Genomic DNA, 23664 nt, shown 5'->3' with positions numbered 1-23664 from the left:
TGTCACAACTGAGGGCTTCTCGTTGGAGAAGCACCATACTGGCACCCCTATCCTGGCTTTTGATTTGGGTGTCTCCCCTTTGGATTACAGACCCCTGAAAGAAACTTCTGGATACTTCAAACCTCAGAGAGTAATTATTCCTCATCAATTCAGGGAAGTATGCCTTGGATGCCCCAAGTGTTCTTTAGGAAAATGGATCTAGTACAGATTCTTGGGTGCTTGTGTACAGCCCTAATGAATTGCCTTTGTTAAAGAGGAGAGCCTTGCATCTCACATCAAAATACCAATAGGAAGCTTTTTTTTGATGAATACTTTGACCAGAGTTTTATAAATTGTAGGAAAATTATAATATAATAATACATTTGCACGTTGATTTCCTGAAAATAGATTGTTTTGATTTTATCATCCCTCTAGAAAATGTGTGTTTACATTGACATTCATGGTTCCAGCATTGAGACATAGCCAAACTGCAAGTCTAGATTTGGAGTAATGAGCCTGGGGCTGCAAAGATAGGTCATCTTAACAGGAGGGTAAATCACACACCGACACCATGGCTGGTTGACTTGCACTAAAAGAATGATAAAAGTAACATATGTTGTAGGCTGTTTTTTCCTGAACCTGATATAAACCTCTCCACTTAAATTTGAATCCCTTGGCCACCAGCCCAGCTTAAACTGTTGTCAGGGACTCTCTGAGACAATGATTCTTAGTTCTGCATTCTTTATCTTCAGGACATACTTACCCTTAAATTCGAGAGATTATAGAATAATAAAAATGACTTGCAGAATAACTGGGGTTGTTCAGAAGAGGGTAAGCAGAAGTTTGTTCCTAGGTTTCAGAGATTCTTTTGAGGGAGACTATGAATTATCTTTTTAGAATCCACATTACTCCTACAATTCTATGAAAGCTTTATATGTATACCCTTTTCCTGAAGAGGAAGCCTATAACTTTCATCAGAGCCTCAAAGTGGTCTGTGATGCCCCCAAATCTTTGGAATAAGTGGAATGGGGTATGGAAGCAGTACTTGAGGGTTTTGAAGCCATAGGCTAAAGTCACTGGCCTCTTAGCCAGGCATCAGAGCCTGCAAATTCCTAGAGGGAAGGGACTTTCTTACTTGGTTTTGTCTTCCTCTGCTTTCTAGCACAGTGTTCTAGATCTAGGACTTTGTCGCTGTGGATACCTAAGCAAATTAATATTCTTTTTCAGAAATAAAGAACCACTGTGTCCACTTAATGTAAAAGTCACTTCAATTTTAGAAATGTTGAAATGTGAAAAAAGTTGGTCATAGAACTAAGGAAGTATAGTAGCATAAGCTTAATTAGCCTTTGCTGAATGGATGAATGAATGCATGGTAATTAGCATCAGTAATCCTAGTTACCATTTACTAAATGTTTATTATGTGCCTGGCACTTCACCAACCCTCTACATGCATTATTTCATTATTGGGGATTTCAACACTGTGCGCTGAGTGTTATTTACTCAGTTTGACAAATGAGCAAGTTGAGGCTTAGAGGAATAAAACCTTAGAAGACCTTAGTGCCAGTAAGAGACAGAACAGGATTTGAGCTCATGTTCTTTTGAATCCACATCTCCACATCTCATATCTAAGGTTCAGGAGATAAAGCTTTCTATATATTTACACAAAGATCCCTCCCTTTTCCTCTCCGCTAACCAAAACTAGAATGATGGCTAATGCCTTTGCCTTTGTTTCTTTCATGTAACCCTTATTGCCTCCATTGTGTCCACCCCAGTTTGACTGAAACTTTAGCCACAAAAATGGCTACAGGTCTGATAAGGATTAATCAGGGAGGGGTGTACCTGAAGATGTTTTCTGAGGTATGAAGAAGGATAGGGGTTGTCTTGTAAAAAGATCAGAGAAAATTCTATAAGGCATGGGAATTAGAAATTGTCACAGATTATTTTCTCTCTCTCTCTGTTTGGATTCATCTGTTTTCCTCACTAGAGTGTGAGCACATTGGCAGCAGAATTGGACTTGTCCATCTAAATATTCTGAGCCTAGCAAAAAAAAAGTGCTTGGCATGCAGTGAGTGTTTAATACTTGATTTTTGGATGCCTGGAAACAAAGTGATAGGATTCCAATTTGAGAAAGAACCTGGGAGAGGAACTTCCAACACTGTAGAGAAAAAGTATTTCAGAAATACCTGACATACTTTAGGGTGTAATTTGAGAAAGAAGAAATCAAAGGATAATCATCATCCGAATACATAACCATACACTATTCACTAGTATATTTTATAGCAGAGCAGGGGAGTTGGGTAGATTTAGTGATTTTTAACCAGTTGATGTCACTCCAATTTTTGTGAATTTCAACCCTACTGATTAATATAAGCACTTTTTAGTGTTAGGACTCCGAAACCTTAAGTCTTGCTTTGCCCTTAACTGGCATCTCTAAATCTCTGTTATGATGACAATGTAGAGTAGGATTCCTTAGTGAATGTGTAGATTCTCTTGGTATTACTCAGATTTTTTTTTCTTGGTGTATTTTCCTTGGGTTATCATTTTCACTCCATTCAAACAACAGCATATATTTGGACATTAAGTTACTTCTTCCTGGGGAGTTGGCAAGAAGTTTGATAAACATTAATTTTTAAATCCTGCAAAGAGACATTTAGTTTAATTGAAATCTCTTTGGAGCTTTCTCAAGTTAGAGCCATAGTTTATTTGTAACAATTTGGTAGCCTGTCAAAATATCGAGAAAAAAGTTATTTTTCTTGGTCTACTTTAAAGGTTACCAAAAACTACTGCTGATACTTTTAATATATAGTAGTTTGGAAACTTCGTACTGTGCAAGGCAAAATTAAGAGATCCTTTAAAATTCTGTTTATAATATATATGCTGTGTGTTTATTTGAAATGTTGCAGACATGTTTTTATAGGAAGGACTCAGCATTTGTTATTGTTTATTTTTCTTTTTTCCCTTTGAGCTGGATCTTGGTGATTTATTATGAGGTAATTTCCCTCCTGGGTACACTCTCCAACTATTTTGCATTTACTTTTTGTTGTTGTTGTTGTTGTGATGTTTTGTTTGGTTTTATTTTTGCTATTTTATATTAAGAGAATGTAGTATGTAAACAAAAAATATGGGATTTGGAGGCCTTGAGCAAGTCATTTTAACATCTGAATCTCTCTTTCCCCAACTGCAAAATGGGAATAAAGATGGTTCCAGTTCCAATTTTATAGAATCGTTGTTAGCGTGAAATTTTAAAAAACGTATATGAAAATGTTTTGTAAGCAAAAAAATTGCATATGTGTGCATATTTTTTCATCCTTCAGATGGAGATAACAATCCTTATATTCATTGTTATGATGATTAAGTAACTGATACATGTAAAGTTCTTAAAATTGCACCTGGCATATAGCAGACTTTCAATAAATGTTATGAATTAAATTACTAAAAATAATTTTTTAAAAACTTGTAGTCCATAGTTTCAGTTTTGCATATTTTGTAATACAAAATAATCTACCTGAAGAAGGGTGGGGCATCATGAAACCAGAAATCAATTTGGCCAAGACCAGAAACCAAATCACAGAGTCAGGAAAAAAAAAAAGTAAATAAAGGTAAATTTCCAGTGTTTTTCCAGTGAAAAGGTGAGAAGTCATGTAAAGAGTCAAGGGAAGATCATTCCAGAAGGAGGAGCAACACAAGGACTTTAAGAGAGAAAAGATTCAAGTTTTAGGAACTGAAAGAAAGGTGGCATGGCTGGAACACTTTGAGCAAGGTAGACAGAGAACGGGATGAGGTCAGCAAATAGCAGGGAATAGTCCTTGTAGAGCAAGTGTTTAGGTTTTATTCTCAGTGCATTGGGAAATATTAGTCTGACTGAGAAAGTACAGGTCCCTTGGACTAGGAGGTGGCAGTGGAAGTGGAGAGAAATGAATAGGTGTAGGAACTAGTTTGGAGGTAGAAATGGTCTTCTGGATTGTATTTGTCAGTGGGGAGATTCCAGAGGAAATTCAGAAGGGGAATAAAGCCCTACTGAGTTCTGGCTCTCTGACTGATTATTTAGTTTTTGACTAAAAGACTTTCATGGGATTCATGTTCTCACTGTGTGAGTCAGAGGTTGCATGCCAATAGGCTGTAAGGGAAAGAAGTCCACCTAAAGGGAATTAAAAGGTTCATGGATCCTAAGATATTGTTGAACAACAAAATTTGACAAGGACAGAGACCCATCTGAGCCTCAGAAACTATTAGGGCCAGGCACTCAACAATACATCTGATTCACTGACTTCCATGTGTTTCTCTCTGGGGACCAGCTTTGTATTCTATGATGGAAACTTCTGAATTTTATACTTTATAACTTTTGCCAACTGGCAGAGACTGCTTTGTGGTGCCAAGTTTGAAATCCTAAGGAAAAACTCTGATCAACTTTTCCTAGGGAAGAGCTCTGTTGGGACAGATGCTTATGATGGGATAAATCAGCTGTGGCTAGAGGCATAAGGTTCAATAACAACATGGCACCTTCTGTGAAATACCGGGAGGAGGAGTAGGAATGGATCCCAGAAGTGTGAGAAGGGGTGCTGGCATGACAGTTCTCATATGTAATATGAGCATATTAGATTAGATTTTCTAATTCATTCAGAAAATAATTACTGAGCAACTGCTATGTATGGGGTACTTCTCTAAGTGCTTGAGACACAAAAGTCTACTGAGGAATTCTAACTCCAATATGCTGCGATTCTGTGAGATTTTAACAGTGAAATGACAAAGTAGCCAATTCCTCTGGAATCTGTGAATTTTAAATAATTATCCTCAGCTTTATTGTTCTTTCCATGGAAGTAGAAGTAAATGATTTATCTCTTTGGACAAAGCAAAGCTGTAGGTTTCTAGTCTATTATGCTATGCATTAAAAAACTTTTTTTTGATCCCTTTCCTCCAATCTTTTGGGTTTGTTCAATGCTAACACTCAGCAGGGCTTTCAGTCTTGAGTATGCTACACCTTTGAAGAAGATAAATTAGGTTTCTGGGTGTTATGCTTGATAGGGTTTCTCCAAGCTTTTCTCTGTCATTTTTTTCCAGATCTTTGTTGCCATAAGTTAGGAAGTGAGTTCTTGTTTTTCTATAAGCAAATTCCATTAAGCACTGGAATTTAAAAGATGTGCATATGTTTAAGATTGCTCTTTCCCTCTATCTCTTCTAATTTTTACTCAGTCCTTGAAATTTTCTCTAGTATAGTCACAACTTTGGGTATCTTATATATTTAAATGTCTACCTGTCTATCTGCCTGCCTGCCTGCCTGCCTGCCTGCCTATCTATCTATCTATCTATCTATCTATCTATCTATCTATCTATCTATCTATCTATCTATCTAGGTTTTTCAACCAAGACCTCTTCTTTAATTGGCTACTTAATATCTATTTTGTTGCCTAATAGATTGCTCAAACTTAATATGTACCAAACTGAGCACTAATCTCCCAAAAACCTGCTCTTCCTCTTCAAGATAAATGAAAACTTTAGTTTTCCAATTTCACAGGCCAATTGGAAGTCATCCTCATTGCTTCTCTTTTTCTCACACTCTGCATCTAATCCCACTAGAAAACCCTGCTGACTTTCCCTTCAAAATATTTATAGCATCTGGCCACTTTTCACCACATCCACCACAGTCATCTTAGTTCAAGCTTGAGCTGAACTAAGCTGGCCTCCTCTTCTACCACTGTCCCCCTTACACATTTCTGCTCAAACTGCACTGTCCTCCTTGCTGTTCCTCCAACATGCCAAACACACATGCACATTAATGCGTTTGCTTTCACTTTTTCCTGTGTGAAAAGCTCTTCTTCCTGAGAGCCACAAGGTTTGCTTCCTTACTTCCTTTAGGTCTTTGCTCAAACGTCACTGTAGAAGACAGAAAAATGGACCCCAAAGATGCCCAAGTTCCATATCCAGAACTCATGAATCAGGCTGTGTGGCAAAGGGGAATTAAAGTACTAATCAGCTGACTTTAAAATAGAGATAGTATCCAGGTGTTTCTGACATTATCACAAGTCTTTAAAAGAAGAAGGAGGCAGAAGAGGTTGAGTCAGAGAGAAATGTGATGAAGGAAGAAAGAATGATCTGAGAGCTATTATGTGTTGCTTTTGAAGATGGAGGAAGTGGGCTATGAGTAAAGAATGTGGGTGTCCACTAGAATCTGGGAGAGGAAAGGAAATGCATTCTCTCTTAGAGCCTCCAGAAAGAACTGGAACCCTGTCGACACCTTAATTTTAGCCAGTGAAACCCATGTTAGACTTCTGAACTACAGAACTGTGAGATAATAAACTTGTATCAAGGTACTAAGTTTGTGGTAATTAATTAAGCAGGAATATGTCTTCCATGACCACCCAATTTAAAATTGAAAACCCTCCCCAACTAGTACTCTCCATTCCTTCTCCCTAATACACATTTTTAAAATTATATATTACATATAATCTGTGACCATCTGTCATATTACACATTTACTTATTTGTTTATTGTTCTATTCCCTCTCAACTAGAATGTAAATGCCTGAGGGGAGGGGATTTTTCTATTAATATATTATTAACCAGTGTTTCCCCAGTGGATAGAGTAATGCTCCCCCCCCATCTAGTAGGTGCTCAATAAATATTTGTTGAATGAATTTACTGAGTCCTGAGCCCTGAGAAAAGGGCTAGGTGCTGAGAATATAAAGAATAAGCCACAAAACTTGCTGTCAATCCAAGCATAATGTAGAGGGAATTGTGATACATAAACAAAGAGTTGCATGGCATTTACATACAAGGCTAAATATAAAGTAGCCTTGGACCATAGGAAGAGGTTGCATAGAGAGTTTAGAGAAGGCTTCAGGGAAGAGTTAGCAATTGAGCATAATACCTAGTAGGTGAGGCAGATAAGGACATTTTATGTAGAAGAAATTGCCCTCTATATAAAATTTCATACTTGTTATTACTTTCTTTTTTTTTTAATAAATTTTTATTGAAGCATATCCTTCATACATGAACATACATTAGCAATAAATGTGTAGTAAAATTTGTGAATTTCCAAAACAAACATGCATATCATCATATAGGGCTCCCATACATCTTTCCACCACCAATGCCTTGCATTGTTTTGAAACGCTTTTTACAAACTCTGCAAGAGCATTTTCAAAATATTACTATTAATTATAACCCATATCTTACATTTGGTATATTTTCCTCCAACCCATCCAAATATATATTGTTATTACTTTCTTAAGCTTTCTGCCTTCTCTAAGAATTTAAAAACTTCAGAAGGTCATGGACCATACGTGTATTGAAAACGTCTGAAAAAATAGTGCAGTGAATACAAGGTTAACTTAATATGCTAATCCCATAAATTTACATAGCTCTTTAGAATTTATAAAATATTTTCACCTACATCTCTTTTTAAATATCATAAAGAGTGAAATGGATGGAGATAAAGTATTTATATCTTAATTTTATAAATGCTGAAACAATAAATGCTGAATGGTAGTAATAGTAATCGTTGGCATAATTCTTCAGTTTTTATGCAGTAAGTTTACATATACCCCTTCACTTTCACCACAATCTTAGGTAGGTGGAGAGGATAGGTATTGCACCAAGTTTGCTGCTGAAGAAAGCAAGGCTGAGGGAGGATAAGTGCCTGCTATGGATCATGCCACTGTTAAGAAATGGAACCAGGATTCAGACTCTGTTCTTCCCATACCCATGGCCTTGAGGAGCTACTGAGACAAAATGCAGAGAAAAGAGCTCAGGCTTCAGGAGGCCAGCAGTCTTCTGTTCTTCCCCTTATTTCCTGCAAAACTTTGGGTAAATCACTTAAACTCTCTAAGCCTTAGTTTCCTCATATATGAAATGGGAAAATGTAGGGCTGTTGTCAAGATTACATCAGACAAATGTCTGTAAGATGCCTAGGGTGGTGCTTGATCCCCCAGGAGAAGTTCAATAAGAAATTTTGATGAGGAGGATGATTAAGTTCTAGTAGGTAATTGGGTCTATAGGTATGAGGTTCTGAGGAGACGTCTAAAATAGATATGGGAGACATGGGCATATGAAGGGCTAATATTTCCACTGAGGGAAGCTTAGTAAACAACTATTTGGTTAAGACCAGAAGCATTGGAGTCTGTGACTTTTATGGTGTCCTGGGCTTCTCTGCTTCAGCTGGTCATTTTGTTGGCCAAAAGGAAGCTAAACTTGTCACCTCACATTATCCTTTAGAGAGTAACAGAAATCGCTCTGGTGTTTGCAAGATGGGGAAAACATAGTAAGAGTATAGGGGTATCTCAAGAAATCTAAAAGCAGAATGCAGCCAGCTCTCAGAAATGAAAAGGCCATTTTCTCTCTGCTAATCTCTGCTTCTTTCTCTCTCTGAATTATTCTTTCCCTCCGAAGACCAAATTTTTCTCCTTCTCCGGTCCACGTGCTTGTTTTTAGGTCAACAGCTTATTGTTCCAGGCCACCCACAGAGATTCACACAGAGATTGCTTGGTTGAAATTCTCAATTCCTGTGGGATGGAAACCGATTGGCCTGGCTTGGGTCAAGTGTCCACCCCAGGTCTAGCCTAAGCTGGCAGTAGAGAAGGATCGTGTGGTATGGATGTGACCTGGAGGCTATAAAAGTGGTTCACAAAACTCGTCTGCTCTGTCTCTTGATTCTTGTGTTTCCAACCTGGCCTCAAACAATGAAATAGGCCATATGGGAGTCTCATTTCTCAAGAGCACTGACCTTTTTTCTGTTTAGTTTTGGATCTTGAGTACATGGCATATAGCAAAAGCTATTATTTTTAAATGCTCTCAGACCCAGTGCTAAGCTTTCACATGCATTTTTCAAAAATTTAGGCCTCATAGCAGACCAATAGGTAGGTATTATTTTGCTGGAACTAGCCTTCAAACCCAGATCTGTCTGGGCTTTCAACTTCCTTGACATTATGCCTTGCTGTTAGTAGTGGCTCAGTAATTTATTGTTAACTATTTTCTGTTGACCTAAAAGTTTAGTCAATTCCAAGAAACTACTCAAAATTCTTGCTCTGGGAGATATATTTGTTTACCTAAATATTATTTTAAAAATGCAAATCATTGCCTCCCTTTGGACATGTCTTCTATGGTACCCAGAGGGTATTTGTTGAAATGTTGGTGAGAGTAGGATATTCTAGATGAGAAGAGGTTGGAAGGTAAAATCTGTTCATTGACATCAGAACAGTTTTTCCTCAGATTCTTTAACATCAAGTTATTAAACACATAGACACTCATATATCTGTACATTTCAGGCCAACTACCTAGAGATTTAGCTCCTCTTGTTCTGCCTGGGCTAATTGAAAGGGAACAGCTCTGGGTTCTTGGTGTTTGGTGGGCATACCTTCCAGGCACAATGCTGAAAACCTCAGCAGACTTCTCCTTGCAGCAGGCAAGAACCTATCATGTGAAAAGCATCTGCAGAGCTTTACTTAGTTTCTGGTACAGCTGTCAAAAGAAGACTCTGTAATTTGTTGCTTCTTCTACTGTGATAGCTGAGGTGGGGAATGGGCAGGCAGCACTGAGTTTTATTATGACAGGAATAATGGGGACTAAAATCAGTTTTCCCATTAATGTAACAAGACAATAGGAGTGCTTACCAGAGAACTGGGAACCTTACTGGGACATTGTGCTTGCCCAGAGCATGCAGATTTGTTTGGGTGTATGTGTGTGTGAAGGGAAGGGTGGATTGCAGATTTAACAGGCTTATCTAGGGCAACTCCATCTGGGTCTGTCCTTTCTTTCGCCTTATTACTTTGTTCCTTCCTTTTCCTCCTGAGTCAAATTTGGTACTTTATTTGATCTTTCTGATCTTACCCATCAAAGAAAGAGACATTTTTTTCCAAACCACAGCTCTGCATTAAAGGGATACTGGCGACCCCTTAGTCAAGGTCTGTATATCCAGACACATGGTTTTAACCACATGCTTAGCAGTCTTTGTTTAGTGCAGATTTCCCGTTATTGATCAGTACCTAGTTTGAGCAATGTGGCCTAGAGGGAAAGACAGTGCCAGTGACTAAGGCTAATGGAAAAGTTCCCAGAACTGTTTGGCCACTGTTTTTTGGTCAAGACATTCACTCTGCCTGATCTGTCCACCCGACAGTACAGTCCTGATCACACACCACAGTTCACGATATGATTAAAAATAAAAATCAAAAAAAATAAAAAAATAAAAATCAAGGTGATTCTTAGGACTCTTGGACCTTCCAGTCTGTGAGCAGACACAACCAAGAGAAAACAACTAGCAAGCAGAATGATCCTCAGACCCCAACTATTTTCCTCCCGAAAAACAAATCCTCCATGGAATATAAGATGGTAGTTCATTTTGAGGGTGGAGTTTGTCTTGCTCTACTGTATTTTGTGGACATCCTTCTCATTGGTGACTTCCATTATATTTCATCCTCATGTCTGCTAATGATATCTCGAGAGGACTCTATCTTTTAGAGGTGGGAACCTGAAACAGAGTGTAGCATATCACTTATGCCTTTCTGATAATCCATAGTCAAAGTTCTAAGTTCCAGTCTTCCTTTAATTAATTAAAAATAAACAAATAAATCACAGCATCTCCAGGGGCTAGTCATGGAATTTGCTAAGAAGGAAGCTTTAACTTGGGATGAGAGTGGTGACTTCACTTGTCAGGATAAGCACAGTGGTTTGAGTCCTCCCCCTCTGTCTTATGGTGGAGAATAACTAGGGATTCTTCAGATGTTCTTCCTGTTCCCAGGCAAATACGGTGGAGCTCTCTGGGGAAGGGACACCTCTCATACAATAAAAGAAGACTGTGTGGAATAGGGTGAAGCCTTTTTGTACCCTCAATGACAAGGAGAGTTCCTGAGATAAGGGCTGCTGTTTAGGGAGGAGATACTGAATTAATGAGTCTCTGTATATTCAGGAAACTCTGAGCCCTGGAAAGGTGGGCACTGCTGAAGGATTTGCTGTTAGACCATTCAAATATCTTAGGATCCAGGAAGGAGCTTTGTCCTCGTTAAGTGGGAGAGTGCATAGGCTTGGCGAAGATGCTGTCACCAGCAAAGATGCCTGCAGTTTCCTCAAAGCCTCACTTTATGGGTACTCCTTGCTCATTGTGTGCTGATAAAGTTTTAACAACTGGCTAGCCCATTCCCTGATTCCTGCTCCCCCCAAAGAAAAATAACCTGCTTTTTTAAGCTTGCCAGTTTGATGGTGTAAATACTCCCAGTACGCCCACGATGGTTGGTTTCAATCCACCTGTGATGGCGGCATCGGGAAGAGATGTGTACACTCAGCTCTTGTGAGCTGGTGTGAGCCGGCTTCAGACACCACTGCTCCTTACATGTGGAATCACGCTTCATGCTCAGCTGCCCACGGGCTGCCAGCACCAGGCTCCTTGAGCATGGATGTCCCTTCTTACTCCTGGACAAAGAAGGGCTGCTCTGAAACTTGTGTCCTTTACTACTTTTGTGAACTGGAGTAGAAGAACTTTCCTTTCCCTTCTCTGGGAATAGCAGTAGTATGTTAAAGGCTGACAACAGCATTTATTCATAATGAGAAACTATTTTCTTCTTGGATCCAATCTGGATGATGTTATTTCTACTCCATGACAAGAGGCTATAAAATTTCTGTCCATCACAGCGTAAGTATCCAAAGCATAAAGGATATTGAAGCAAGAGATACTGGAGGATCAAGTTTTAGGAGTGAATGAGGAAAACAGTCAGTTCTAGAATTGTAAGTGACAAGTGGTAGAATTTTTGGAAAGCATATTGTCAGAAATCAAAAACTCAGAGGAAATACGTTGGGAACCATGGTATACTTAATAAAGTCTGACCTTTGAGAAATTGCAGACTGAGGGACTGATCGTTTTCTAAAAGAAATATTGAATGCCTTGATATAAAAGTGCAACTACCACAGTGCAGATAAAGAAGATGAAAATACAAAAAAGAATACTGATTAGATGGAGTCAGAGATAATTCTAGGCCTAAAGCAACAGTGCTCCAGCTTTACTGTATATTAAAGATCAAGGAGGGAGTTTATTTAAAATACAGGTCTTTGGGTGTAACAAATGCTGCCAGTGCCCAGCCCGTGTTCCTGGCACTCCATAATTCCTTTTTTTTTTATTATATTATTTTTTTAATTGTATTTTTTTGAAGATACATAGATCACAAAAACTGTTACATTAAAAAATATAAGAGGTTCCCATATACCCCACCCTCCACCCGACCCCTCACTCCTCCCAGATCAACAACCTCTTTCTTCATTGTGGCACATTCATTGCATTTGGTGAATACATTTTGGAGCACTGCTGCACTGCATGGACTATAGTTTACATTGTAGTTTACACTCTTCCCACTCCACAATTCTGTGTACCCCACCTTCTCCATACTACAAGCACCTGCAATTCTCTGCCCAGGGGCTTTCCTCTGGTAGTAGGAGCACACTCAATTAGCATGCATGGCAGGCTGGTGCCCCCAGGAGCAGCCCTCGATGGTCATTAAGGGGGATTTGGAGGAGAAGTACTCAAGCTTCCTTCTTCAAGAGGTGCAACTTTGAGCTGTGTGCTATACCAGTTATCCTCAAAGTGTGTTCTGGGGACTCCTGGGTCACTCTAAAGTTCATTTAGGAAACCTGTGATACAGAAAGACCATTTATAAAATAATATGAAGGCCTTATTTGCCTTTTTCACTCTCATTCTCTGACAAGCATACACTTGAGTTTCTCAGAGGTGAAATGTCATCCCTCTGGTGACGTGTAGAATGTGCACTAAGGAATTCTTGTATTTTAATTTTTTTTAGTTTTAATTGCTAACATGGAAGGTGTAAGTAGGTGTAACTCAGAAAACCTCTGGAGTTCTGAATAAGTTTTAGGAGTCTGAAGGAATTTCTGCGACCAAAAAGTTTGAGAACCCCCATTCTACTCCATTTCCCAGAGGCCCACAGAGAGATTGAGCCCCGGTTGTCCGAAGCAGTGAACTGCTTATTAACACATGCAGTGTTAGTTCCCTCCACCCCTGTCTCACTTTCTTTTCTGGTTTCTGGTCTTAGGGTCTGCTACTGTGGAACCCAACCCAAGGCACCAGATCTCACCCCTAGAGGTTATGTGGAGTGCCTAGGAATCTGCATTTTATGAAGCAAGTTAAATGATTTCAATGAGATGGATTAGGGACCGCACATAGCTAAGGCTTTAACAAATTCCTCATAAAGAGTGGGAATAGATTAGGGAGGATACTGGGAGCCAGTAACTTGAACCACCATAATGTATAGGGTGCACAAACACTAAAACACCTCTCAGAGAGAATGTTCTGAGACAAAATACACCGAACACCATGTGTCAGCTCACAGAGGACAGCTCTGGAGGGTCTTGGAGGGCCTTTTTCTTTCTGTGACACTGTGAAGCTTTTGTTTAGAGAGTATCTTTTCTTTCAAAGGCATTTCATCATATTTACTGAAATACTTCCCCTGTTTTTTCTGTTCCTATTTAATAGTTGGAAAAATTGAGCTCGCAAGTTTATCAGTCCAGTGTAGAATTCCTTTGGCACTTCTAAGAGGGTATGTAGAAAAGCAGTTCTCTCCATTCTTTACCCACAGAAAACCCTAAAAGAAATTCTGTGACCTATGTGTTTATGTATATGTATACATGTCTAGCTGCATATACATATTTTTGAACCGTGGTCATGAGAAGAAGAGGTTTTTTTGATGTGGGTGGCCCATGTTCTCTCTCACAAAAGCAAATGTACTGAGATTTAAATTGCTTTCCTTCTTATAGTAAGTGGTTCATCTGATATAAATTATGATGTTATCATAGAGCCATTTCCTGTGATCATTATTAGTGATATTAGTACTTTTCTAATACTGCAGTTCATGGATTCCAAGATACTAACTGATTTTAAGACTGTTATTTTATGTACCACCAAGAAGGAAGAAACAAATGCTGCTAATTATATTATGACATAATGCTTTTTTGGCTCTTTGAATTTAAATTCATACTTGTTAAAATAACTCTTTTAGACTTATTTAGATCTAAATCTGTATCATAGATTACTTTTGTATCTACATAAGAAGGAAGCCATAAAAATAGTTCATTGAGGTGTTTGAAAACTTTTTCACTTTCCACATTCAAATCTTTTGAGTCATTTTTGTAGCTCAGGATTATTTTGTTTTGCCACTAGAATCCCCTGTACTATCCAAGCTGCTGACACTCTTTAATTTTGTCATTGGCACTTTCCTCTTTGATTGTTTTTACTCAGTCAAATCACATGGTGCCAGAGCAGTTTCTGTTCAAAGTCACTGTAAAGTTTTGAAAAAATTGATGTTTGACAGTGTAATGGCAGTCCTGAGCGATGCATAACTTGGACACACCAGTACTTCATTGCTTTGAAATTTTTTAACTAAGCTGTGGAACTTGGCAACATTTCCTGCCTTCATTTGCATTGCTTGGTGTGTGATAGGAAATCTTTTGGCATGCGTTTCAGTAATCAAATGTAACATAGCTTTCTCTACTTGTGGGTAGGCTTTGCCAGAAAATATGGAATTGTGGTGGTCCTAGTCAGGATGGTCTGGATTATGCCAAAATCTCAGTGGCTTCAAACCACAAGGTTTACATCTTACTCCTGCTACATGTTCTTTGCATGGTCTTGGTTGTAGCTCTTCTCCATGTCATGTCATCTCTCTAGGACCCAGACTGATGGAATAGCCACTATCTACCATTGCTAGGCATTGTGTCCAAAGGAAAAGAAGCAAAAAGTTAGCCATATCACTTCACTGTGCTTGCATTTCTCTGTCTAAAACATGGTCATATGGCCACACCCAGCTTCAGGAATTTGTGGAAGTACAATCATACCAAATGCCTAGGAGAAGTGGAGATATTGGGTAGACAGCAAGAATGGCTACCACTGTTTACTTTCTGTTTACACAATATTCTGTTCATTCTCTTGACTACACGTGGAACATACTCATCCCTTCCCTGAAGATTTCCACTCCCAGTACAAACTATTCCATGTGTCTAGCTTGAAATGCAGGATCTCTGGGTGATGTATGGTAGTTTCTTCATTGCAGGATGATGTGCAGTGGCCTCTATGCCAGGTTTCAATGTGTCTCTCTTGACTGAGAGACCTATGACCTAAAAAGACAACTTGTTCTGCTTAACCCTCCACCTCCCCACAGTTAATGTACAGGATAGAACAGGGACACTATAACTATCAACTTCCATTCACTGACTGTAAGAGTGGGGGAGTCCCACAATAGTCACTTTTTTGAAGCAATTTTGAAATCCCACTGGGCAGACATTGCAAAGGTTTCCTGCCCTGGGGTGGAGAATGTTCTTTGATTAGTTCTGGAAGCAGGGACTCCCAACTCAGTCTTTCTCTATAAACTTTGGACCCATTTGTGGGAGTTTATTATTTTCCATTACTCTTTTTGGCCAAATATGAAGAGGGCATCAGCAAATATGCCCTCCTTAGGGGCTGAGACTGACTTAACCCACTATCTGTATTTAGACAGCTGGGGGACCCCGAATTGGGTTTAAGTCTCAAACAGTACAATCACTTTTAGTCTAGAATGGTGGTTCTTTTGGCAATGTGATTCTCTTAAAAATATGACTTCTTATCTATTTAATCACAGTTGGCTTTCTGTGCCAATAGAGGATATAGTTATCTAACAGAGGTATTTCTTAGATGGCTTATTTTTTTTCTCTCTCAACTTAATTGTGGGTCTATTAAGCTTTAGTGGGATAAATATACTCCCTTACTCTGTTTTCCCTGAGACATTCTGTTTAATTGAAAAGATTTATCAGGCACCTCTTTCTTACTCTGAAACAGTATAATCTGGTAGTATAGTGGAAGATACTTAACAACTGTTCTTTAAAAAAAAAAAAAGCCCTGATGTGCAGTATTTGCTTATTTCTGGGGTATAAATACTCCCACCATATCTCATTTCAAGCTACCAACATGACTGATAAAACCACTGATTATGTAGTATTTCACACCATTGAGATGTAATAGACATAAATAACTTTGTGTGAAAAATAGTAAAATGTCATAAAATAGGAACTGATGAATTTTGAATATTTATACCTTTGTTTTTAACATTTAGTAATGGCTGTATTTAACATCTTCCTTGCAAAATTTCTGAAAATTCAACCAAAACTCTCATGAGCTGGTATGAAGTTTTGGTGTACTGTTGCCTTAATTCATTCAGATATGAAAATAGCATAATGGATGTTTTAGTTTCTTAGGCTGATACCGTGAAATGGGTTGGCTTAAACAATGGGCATTTACTAGCTTACAGTTTTGAGTCAAGAAAATACCCAAATCAAGGCATCATCAAGGTGCTGCTTTCTGCCTAAAGGCTGACTGTCAGTGATCCTTGGCTTCTCTGCCATTTGGCAAGGCACATGGCAGCATCTGCTTGTCTCTACTTTTTTGGGTTTCATTGATTTCGCCTTTTTGTTTACATGGTTTTCTCCCTTTCTCTTTATACATTCTGTTTATAACGGACTCCAGTAATAGGACTTAGACCCATCCTGAACGAGGTAGGTCATACCTTAAATGAAATAGTCTCATCGAGAAGTCCTACTTACAGGGAAGCAGACTTGGCCCAGTGGTTAGGGCATCCGTCTACCACATGGGAGGTCCTTGGTTCAAACCCCAGGCCTCCTTGACCCGTGTGGAGCTGGCCCATGCGCAGTGCTGATGCATGCAAGGAGTGCCATGCCACGCAGGGGAGCCCCACGCGAAAGGAATGTGCCCCGTAAGGAGAGCTGCCCAGTGTGACAGAAAGTGCAGCCTAAGAATGGCACCACCCACATGGTGACACAACAAGATGATTCAACAAAAAGAAACACAGATTCCCATGCCGCTGACAACAAGAGAAGTGAACAAAGAAGACGACGCAGCAAATAGACACAGAGAGCAGACAACTGTGTGGGGGTGGGGGTGGGGGAAATAAATAAAATAAATCTTTTAAAAAAAGAAAAGAAAAGTCCTACTTACAATGGGTTCACTCTCACAGGAATGGATTAACTTTAAGAACATGTTTTTCTAGGGTACATACCGTTGCAAGCCACTACAATGGCCATATTCTTGCTTTTATCCTTCCCACATGATTAAGCTTTGACTGTCCGTTGTTGCTTTACATATTTATCACTTTTGGTGTTGAAAACCAGTTGCCTCTACAAGTTCTGGAATGCCCAGCTGAGACCAGAGGACCCTCCCAGTTTATAAGAAGTAAGTTTTGAACTGGTTTATCACATAGCAATACCTGACTGCTAAACTGTATAGTAGTTCTTTTATGGATGTGAGAAGACAAAACCAAATGTAGACTTGCTTAGGATAAAATGAAGAATTATACACTCATAGAATCAAAGGACTGTTCAACAACCAGACTGTGGGAGGGACAAGAAAACAGCCAGGTTTTGGGATCAATAGGAACCAGAGCCTTGAGAATTACTGGAACTTTCTGCCTCTCATTTCTGCTTCTTTGTGTATATCAGTTCTTTCACCAACTGTGGCTGTTGGATATTATTTATGAATTCCAGAAAGAGATATTTATTATGTAAACTGGTCTGTTTCTCTGTGCATTATACCTTTTGATTGTATTCGATTCAGCTGAGACATCTGATTAAATTATGTTAAGATTAGGGCTTTGATTCAACCACCTCATTACAGTATGACTCAGCGTTAAGTCCCAGCCTGCTGGGCTGATAAAACAGACTCTCACACAGAGGTACACACACAGGAGAAGAACACAGAGGAATATAGACAGTTCACTAGACATGGTAGAGGTCCCTGGAAGAGAAATGAACCTGATAGTCTACAGCTGATCTTGTGAAGAGAACAGAGCAGCTGAACCCAGAAAGAAATGAGCCCCAGGGATAGAGACCAGCCTTATCCCAGCCTGCAGCTGAGATCAGAAGAAGCTGGGACCACAGAGCCTTAAGAGGAAGAAGGAAGGCTGAACCCTTGCAGACATCACTTGCCATCTTGCTTCAACATGTGGCAACGGAGTTTGGTAAGGAAGTAACCTTGAGTTGGACTCTTTAGGGTCTTGTGACTGTAAGTTTCTACCGCAAATACCCTTTATAAAAGCCAGCAGGTTTTTGGTTCTTTGCTGACTAAGCCACCAACTATCTTTACCTCTTGGGTTTTAAGTTTTTCCCTCTTGAAGCTCTCAACAAAACGAGGAAGTGACTATTGTGTTCCTGTTAAAATCCCAAGTCTAATTTGGGCTTGGTGCCTACTGATGGATCAAAAAACTCTGAGCAAGGGGGTAGTAGAGAGACAGGAGATTTTGATTGGCTTAGTGGAAGGTTAAGCATCCATTCTCGCACTGTGAAAACTCGTACTATGCCATCTAGAAGTGGAGTGAAGGCTCTGAGCAAAGCCAGGCATGACAGTGTCCTGCACATGTCTGCATGTTACACTAGTGATATTTGGAAGAAATTGGGTATAGTTACGTGAGGCTTGATGAACCAGTTGTTTATTAATTTTATATCCATCTGTCCATTTATCTGTCCAATCATAATGAATTGACTAGCTGGACTCTGTGGTAAACAATGAGAGGAAGAAAAGATTCAGAATGGAAAGATTAAAAAGACTTAAGACTTGGAAATTTAAAAAATAACCTGTCCATTGAGACAGGTTGGATCTGTTAGGGTGCTAATCAAATTACTTATTTATTTGTTTATTTATCTCCCACTCCCCAGATATCTCCATTGCCTGTCTGCTCATTGTCTGCTTGTTGTACCTGCTCACTGTGTCTGCTTGTTGTTTGTTCATCTTCTTTATGAGGTGCCTGGAACCGAACCTGGGACCTCCCATGTGGGAGGCAGGTGCCCAACTGCTTGAGCCATATCCACTCCCTGTTAATCAATTTTAAAGTTATAGTTTGTATTTCTGTTTTCACACGGAGTTCTATAAGTGCACACTTTTAAGCACTTGAGTAAAATTTAAATTAACTTGCCATCAGTGTTGCAATTAAACTGTCCACGTGTGAGGGTTAGAATTCAGGAGAAAGGGGAGGAGGAGGCAAATGCTGAGGCACAGTTCATATCATAGAAGTCAGGGCTAACGGATTGGTGGAAAATAGTTTTCCTCCCTATACACTCATGGCTAGCTCTCATTGAATTCTATGATACCAAGTATCTTTAGAGAGAAACGAAAAAGTCTAGACCATTACAAGGAAGGCTTCCTTTAGCTTTAAGAGTCAATAATTATGCTAATTTTCCCTCCTTTATTGGACAGCCACCTGGCAAGGAAAACTGCCTGACAGTATACCTGGACTGGTACCAGGGTAGATGCTTCTCATTCTGTGGGGTAGAGACTGGAAGTTGGTTCTTGAAGGGATGCCAGATCAAGGCCAGTATAATGAATTTAAAACCAGATTGTCTGTCCAGTAGTTGAGGAAGAGGATTGCCAACGCAGGGCCAAAGCAGAGGTGGCTAATGCATCAGGAAAACGGAATGAGGAGGCCACAGCAGGCTGGCAGAAGGTAACCTGAGGAAATCCCATGGGCAAGACTGCCAGCATCCTCAGGCGCTGTTACTGTGGGGTCTGGGGCCACAGTGCTTGGAAGGGCCTAGGTAAATCCGGGATGGGCAGAGTCAGTCACAGTTGAGGCTAATCATGTTATCTGGCAACAAAGAAAAATGGGTTCTATTTTAAAGTTGTTCATTTATGTAATGTTAGGACTGGAATATTACTTTTCTGGGCCCCAAAGGGTAACAGTGTAGTGATAGAATGTAGCTTAATTTGTTGGAATGAGTGCAGAAAATGTTTGTGTATAAGATGTTCATGGGAAAAGCAGACCGTGTTTAATTTACTGGTCTAATGGTCATGGCTGACTCGAGGAATTCCTTCCTCCTCTTACCTCCCCCATCACCAAACTTCCCACGGCTATTTGCTTGTGGGGGTCGGGGAGGAGAGAGTTAGGATCATGAGGATAGGATTTGGTTTTGTAGTAGAAACTACTCTGTTATTTACCTATTTCCCTGGAGTGCCCTTAGGATTTATACTGAAGGGAGAGTTAAGAGGATGCACAAAACCCCAATGTGCTTCCCTTAAAATACTGCTTGCTTAGTCTTTCATTGCCCTTGATAAAGCACAGCTGTTTAATCAAGCTAGGTTTTATTTTATAGATAAGATTTTACTTTTAATGATAACAAGTGACTCATTATTTCCTTATGCTGTATAAATTTACATTTTATACATTTTAAGGTGACTATTACTGAACCTCTTAAACATTCTTAATTTATGTGCTGTGCATTAATTACTTTTAGAATATACGTTATTGACAGCATTAGTGAATGTACTTGCTCTGAATTCTTCTAAATACATTACATGCTTTGTAGTATGATTAATCACAGATTTTAAAAAATTAATTCATATCATATTTTTATTTAACTTGTCTTTTTTTTTTTTTTCTTCTTCTTGGTTCCCTTCACTCAACTTCTTTTAGTGAGAAGCCAGAGTCCTAGAAAAAACGCTTCTTGGCACTAAGCAATTTCCGAAACTGGTGGACAGCAATTCTACTGTGATTGGCTCTCCCAGTGGGGTGGGGAATCTGAAGTCAGGTTAGTTGCAAAAGGCTGACCTTGGGGCCCTGGCCATGATATTAGAGTTCCATCCAGCCTTTTGTTATTCTTGCTTTGTGACTTGACTTTGGTCCAGGAAGAGGAAATCCTTGGGCTTAATTGAAGACAATCAGCCCAAGGTCAGGAGGGTAATGCTAAACAGACTGGAGGTAAAGGTAGCGTGGAAAGCGGGAATGAGGTAGGACCATACTGGAGTCAAAGAGTAGACTCAAAGATGGAAACCAAATGCACCTGGAAGGCAAAGTATATTTGAACCTAAATGTACAGAGGCGGGGGGGCGGGGGAGGATATAAAAATAAATCAAGCTATTTAGTTTACTGCCTTTCCACTTCCCTGGTGGCTTGGCCAGCTGTTACCCCATTTTGGGCAGCTGTTTGTAGGCCTGATTTTTAGGTGTTTATCGAGCAGCTGCTGGTAAAAGGAGCCTCAATGCCTTCATTATACATCAGCTCCCAAACTTCACAGTTTCTGATATTAAACAGCTTTGATTGGAGATTATAGTGTTCCATTTAAATTTTAAATGGCACATTGCAATGTGCTTTTAGGTAATTTGTAATGTGCCTTTGGGCATAGCACTGTTTTTATTGTAGGTGTCTAAGTTACACAGGAGAGTTGGAATGCTTCAGATTAAAACAAGTAACCAGCCTCATGTAGGACCTTCTTTCAGTTAGCTGCATTGCCCCTTGCTGTTCAGCACATGGTGACTAAATAAAAATAGTACATGTAAGTTACTGATTATTCAAAAAGGATTCTCCTTTGCAAAAGCCATTGAGAGCTGATTGTAAGTGTACATTGAAAAGTGTTGTTATTAATACTGTTCTATAGGTGAGAAAATCAAAGGCGGTTTAAGTAAGACATAAATTCATCGAGAGCAGCAGAGTGCTTTGAAAGCTGCATCATGCATGGAACCGAGTGGCTGGATTTGATCCCAGTTCCATCGCTTATTGTTTCGTTTGCTTTGAGCAAGTTACCTAACCTTTCTAGTGTTTCAGTTTTACATCTGAAAATAGGAATGATAATAGTTTCTACCTCATAGAGTTATTATGAGGAATGATACATTAATATTTTAAAAGTGATTAGAAGAACACCTGGTACACAGTAAGTGTGATGAAGTGTTCACAGAGATCTACCATCTCTTATCTGAAATCCTGGGGGACAGATAAGTTTTGGAATTCAGAATTTTTCAGATTTTAGAATGGAATCTGAGGCAGAAGTTTCTTTCTTTCTTTCTTTTTTTCTTTTTTAAAATAATCTTTTTTTTTTGTAAAGATACATAGATCACACAAAATGTTACACTGAAATATGTAAGAGTTTCCCCTATATCCCACTTCCCACACCCCCCACTCCTCCCACAATGACAATTTCTTTCATTATTGTGGTACATTCATTGCAAGAAGTTTCTTTTTTTTGTAACAACTATTGCAAGGTCTGGGACAGCACCCTGTAATAAAAACACATTGACATTTCTGGGGTCCAACAAATGAGGATTTGTGCCAAGAGGAAAAAATGGAAATATATCTCGGCTCACATCAATTCAGGCCAGGTTTAGGCACTAGGTAACTTATAAAAACCTGTCGGTTTCCAGAGCTTAGTGTATTTTGAAACTGTGAATATGGGGTTGTAGATCTGCAGTAATACTGAGTAGCAGATAGAACTATTGGAAACTATCAATTTCCAAGTTCCAGTCTCGAAATTTAAGATAAAATTTTCTGTTTACAGTTTCGCAGACTGAAAACAGAGAACCTAAATTGTTTCCTCAAGTCAGGTGGCTGTTCATGTCAAATATGGGACCAGATACTTGGCCTCCTGCTGACTGAGCTCAATGTTCAGCCCTAAACTCAAAAATTTTCAAAAACATATGCACCCAGATACTAATTCCATGGAATATAATGTCTGAGCAAATAAAACACTAGAAATCTAGAATTCTTATTTTGGAAATTTGTATTTTCTCAGTGCCTTTACTGCTTTAATGAGCAATGTGATTTTCCAAAAGGGGGTATGTTTCATGCTTTCTTATTTTTCACAGATTCCTTATTTTGATGAGCATCTCACAGAACACACTTTGGGACATTCTGTTTTACGTTTTCCTAATCAACAAGACCTGTGATAATCATGGCATAAACAACTCAAGAAACGTTTATTCCTTTATACCCCACGTCTGTTAAGGGATGTCATTCAAGGGGAGCTGCGTGCTTTCTGAACTCCATGCTCCTGGAGGAAGAGTGAAAATGCACTAAAATAACCACGGCCAGGGCATCCAGGAATCTCAATGTAGCAATTTCCAAGAATGCAGAATCTTGAGTATTTATGGAAGACATTGTTACAAAACCATGTTTTGTTTTTGGCAAAGAATGTGGCTCATAGGTAAACAAAAAGAAGTGAACCCATAAACTGACTTCATCCCATCTCCCATTCCACGACTTGACTTGGAAAGCCCAGCTCCCTTTCCTTTGGCTACTGAAGAATGTGTTTCATCATTTCACCACAAGGGACTGAGGGGATTGATGCTTACAATATCTGTGGGTAAATCCATGGGTTTGGACTGAAATGAATCTTCTGGTACATATGCCCACAGTGACTTTCTCAGAATTTACCAAAGGAAACATGGTTTCCTTTTATGTTAAGATATTCCAGAAATGTTGCTCAGATCCTCAGAGATGATTTGTTCTTTCTGAAATAATACCCAGTTCTTTGGGACATATGACAAGGGAAGTACATTATGTGCTTGAAGCATTTTGTTCTACAAGATATTGTTGAGAAAACTTCTGTTAGGAATTGGCAGATGGTATATTAAGAATTTAGTAGTGCCCTGTAATCCTGTGAAATCTCTAGTCCCCTTGGCTCTATCTGTCTCTTCTTTGTCCCTTCCAAGCAAGTGGCTTTTCTTTCAAGTTTATGATACTTTTTATTAAAAAGCGTTGACTGCTTTGGCAGCAGGGCTTGGCTGTGGCCTATGCCCATACTTCTGGTGGCATAGTAAGTCTTGTTAAAGTAGACTAAGGGGTGGTGTTTACTTGGCTACACAGTAGATTCATTCAGGGACCAGGCCACACCCCAGAATCTTGGGTCTACTTTCCAAAGGCTGCACACGTGTCTTATTGTAACCCTTGAATGAAAGATA

This window comes from Dasypus novemcinctus, chromosome 14 (genome assembly GCF_030445035.2).
Source record: "Dasypus novemcinctus isolate mDasNov1 chromosome 14, mDasNov1.1.hap2, whole genome shotgun sequence".
NCBI classification, from domain to species: domain Eukaryota; kingdom Metazoa; phylum Chordata; class Mammalia; order Cingulata; family Dasypodidae; genus Dasypus; species Dasypus novemcinctus.
Note: the sequence above shows the minus strand (reverse complement) of the source record.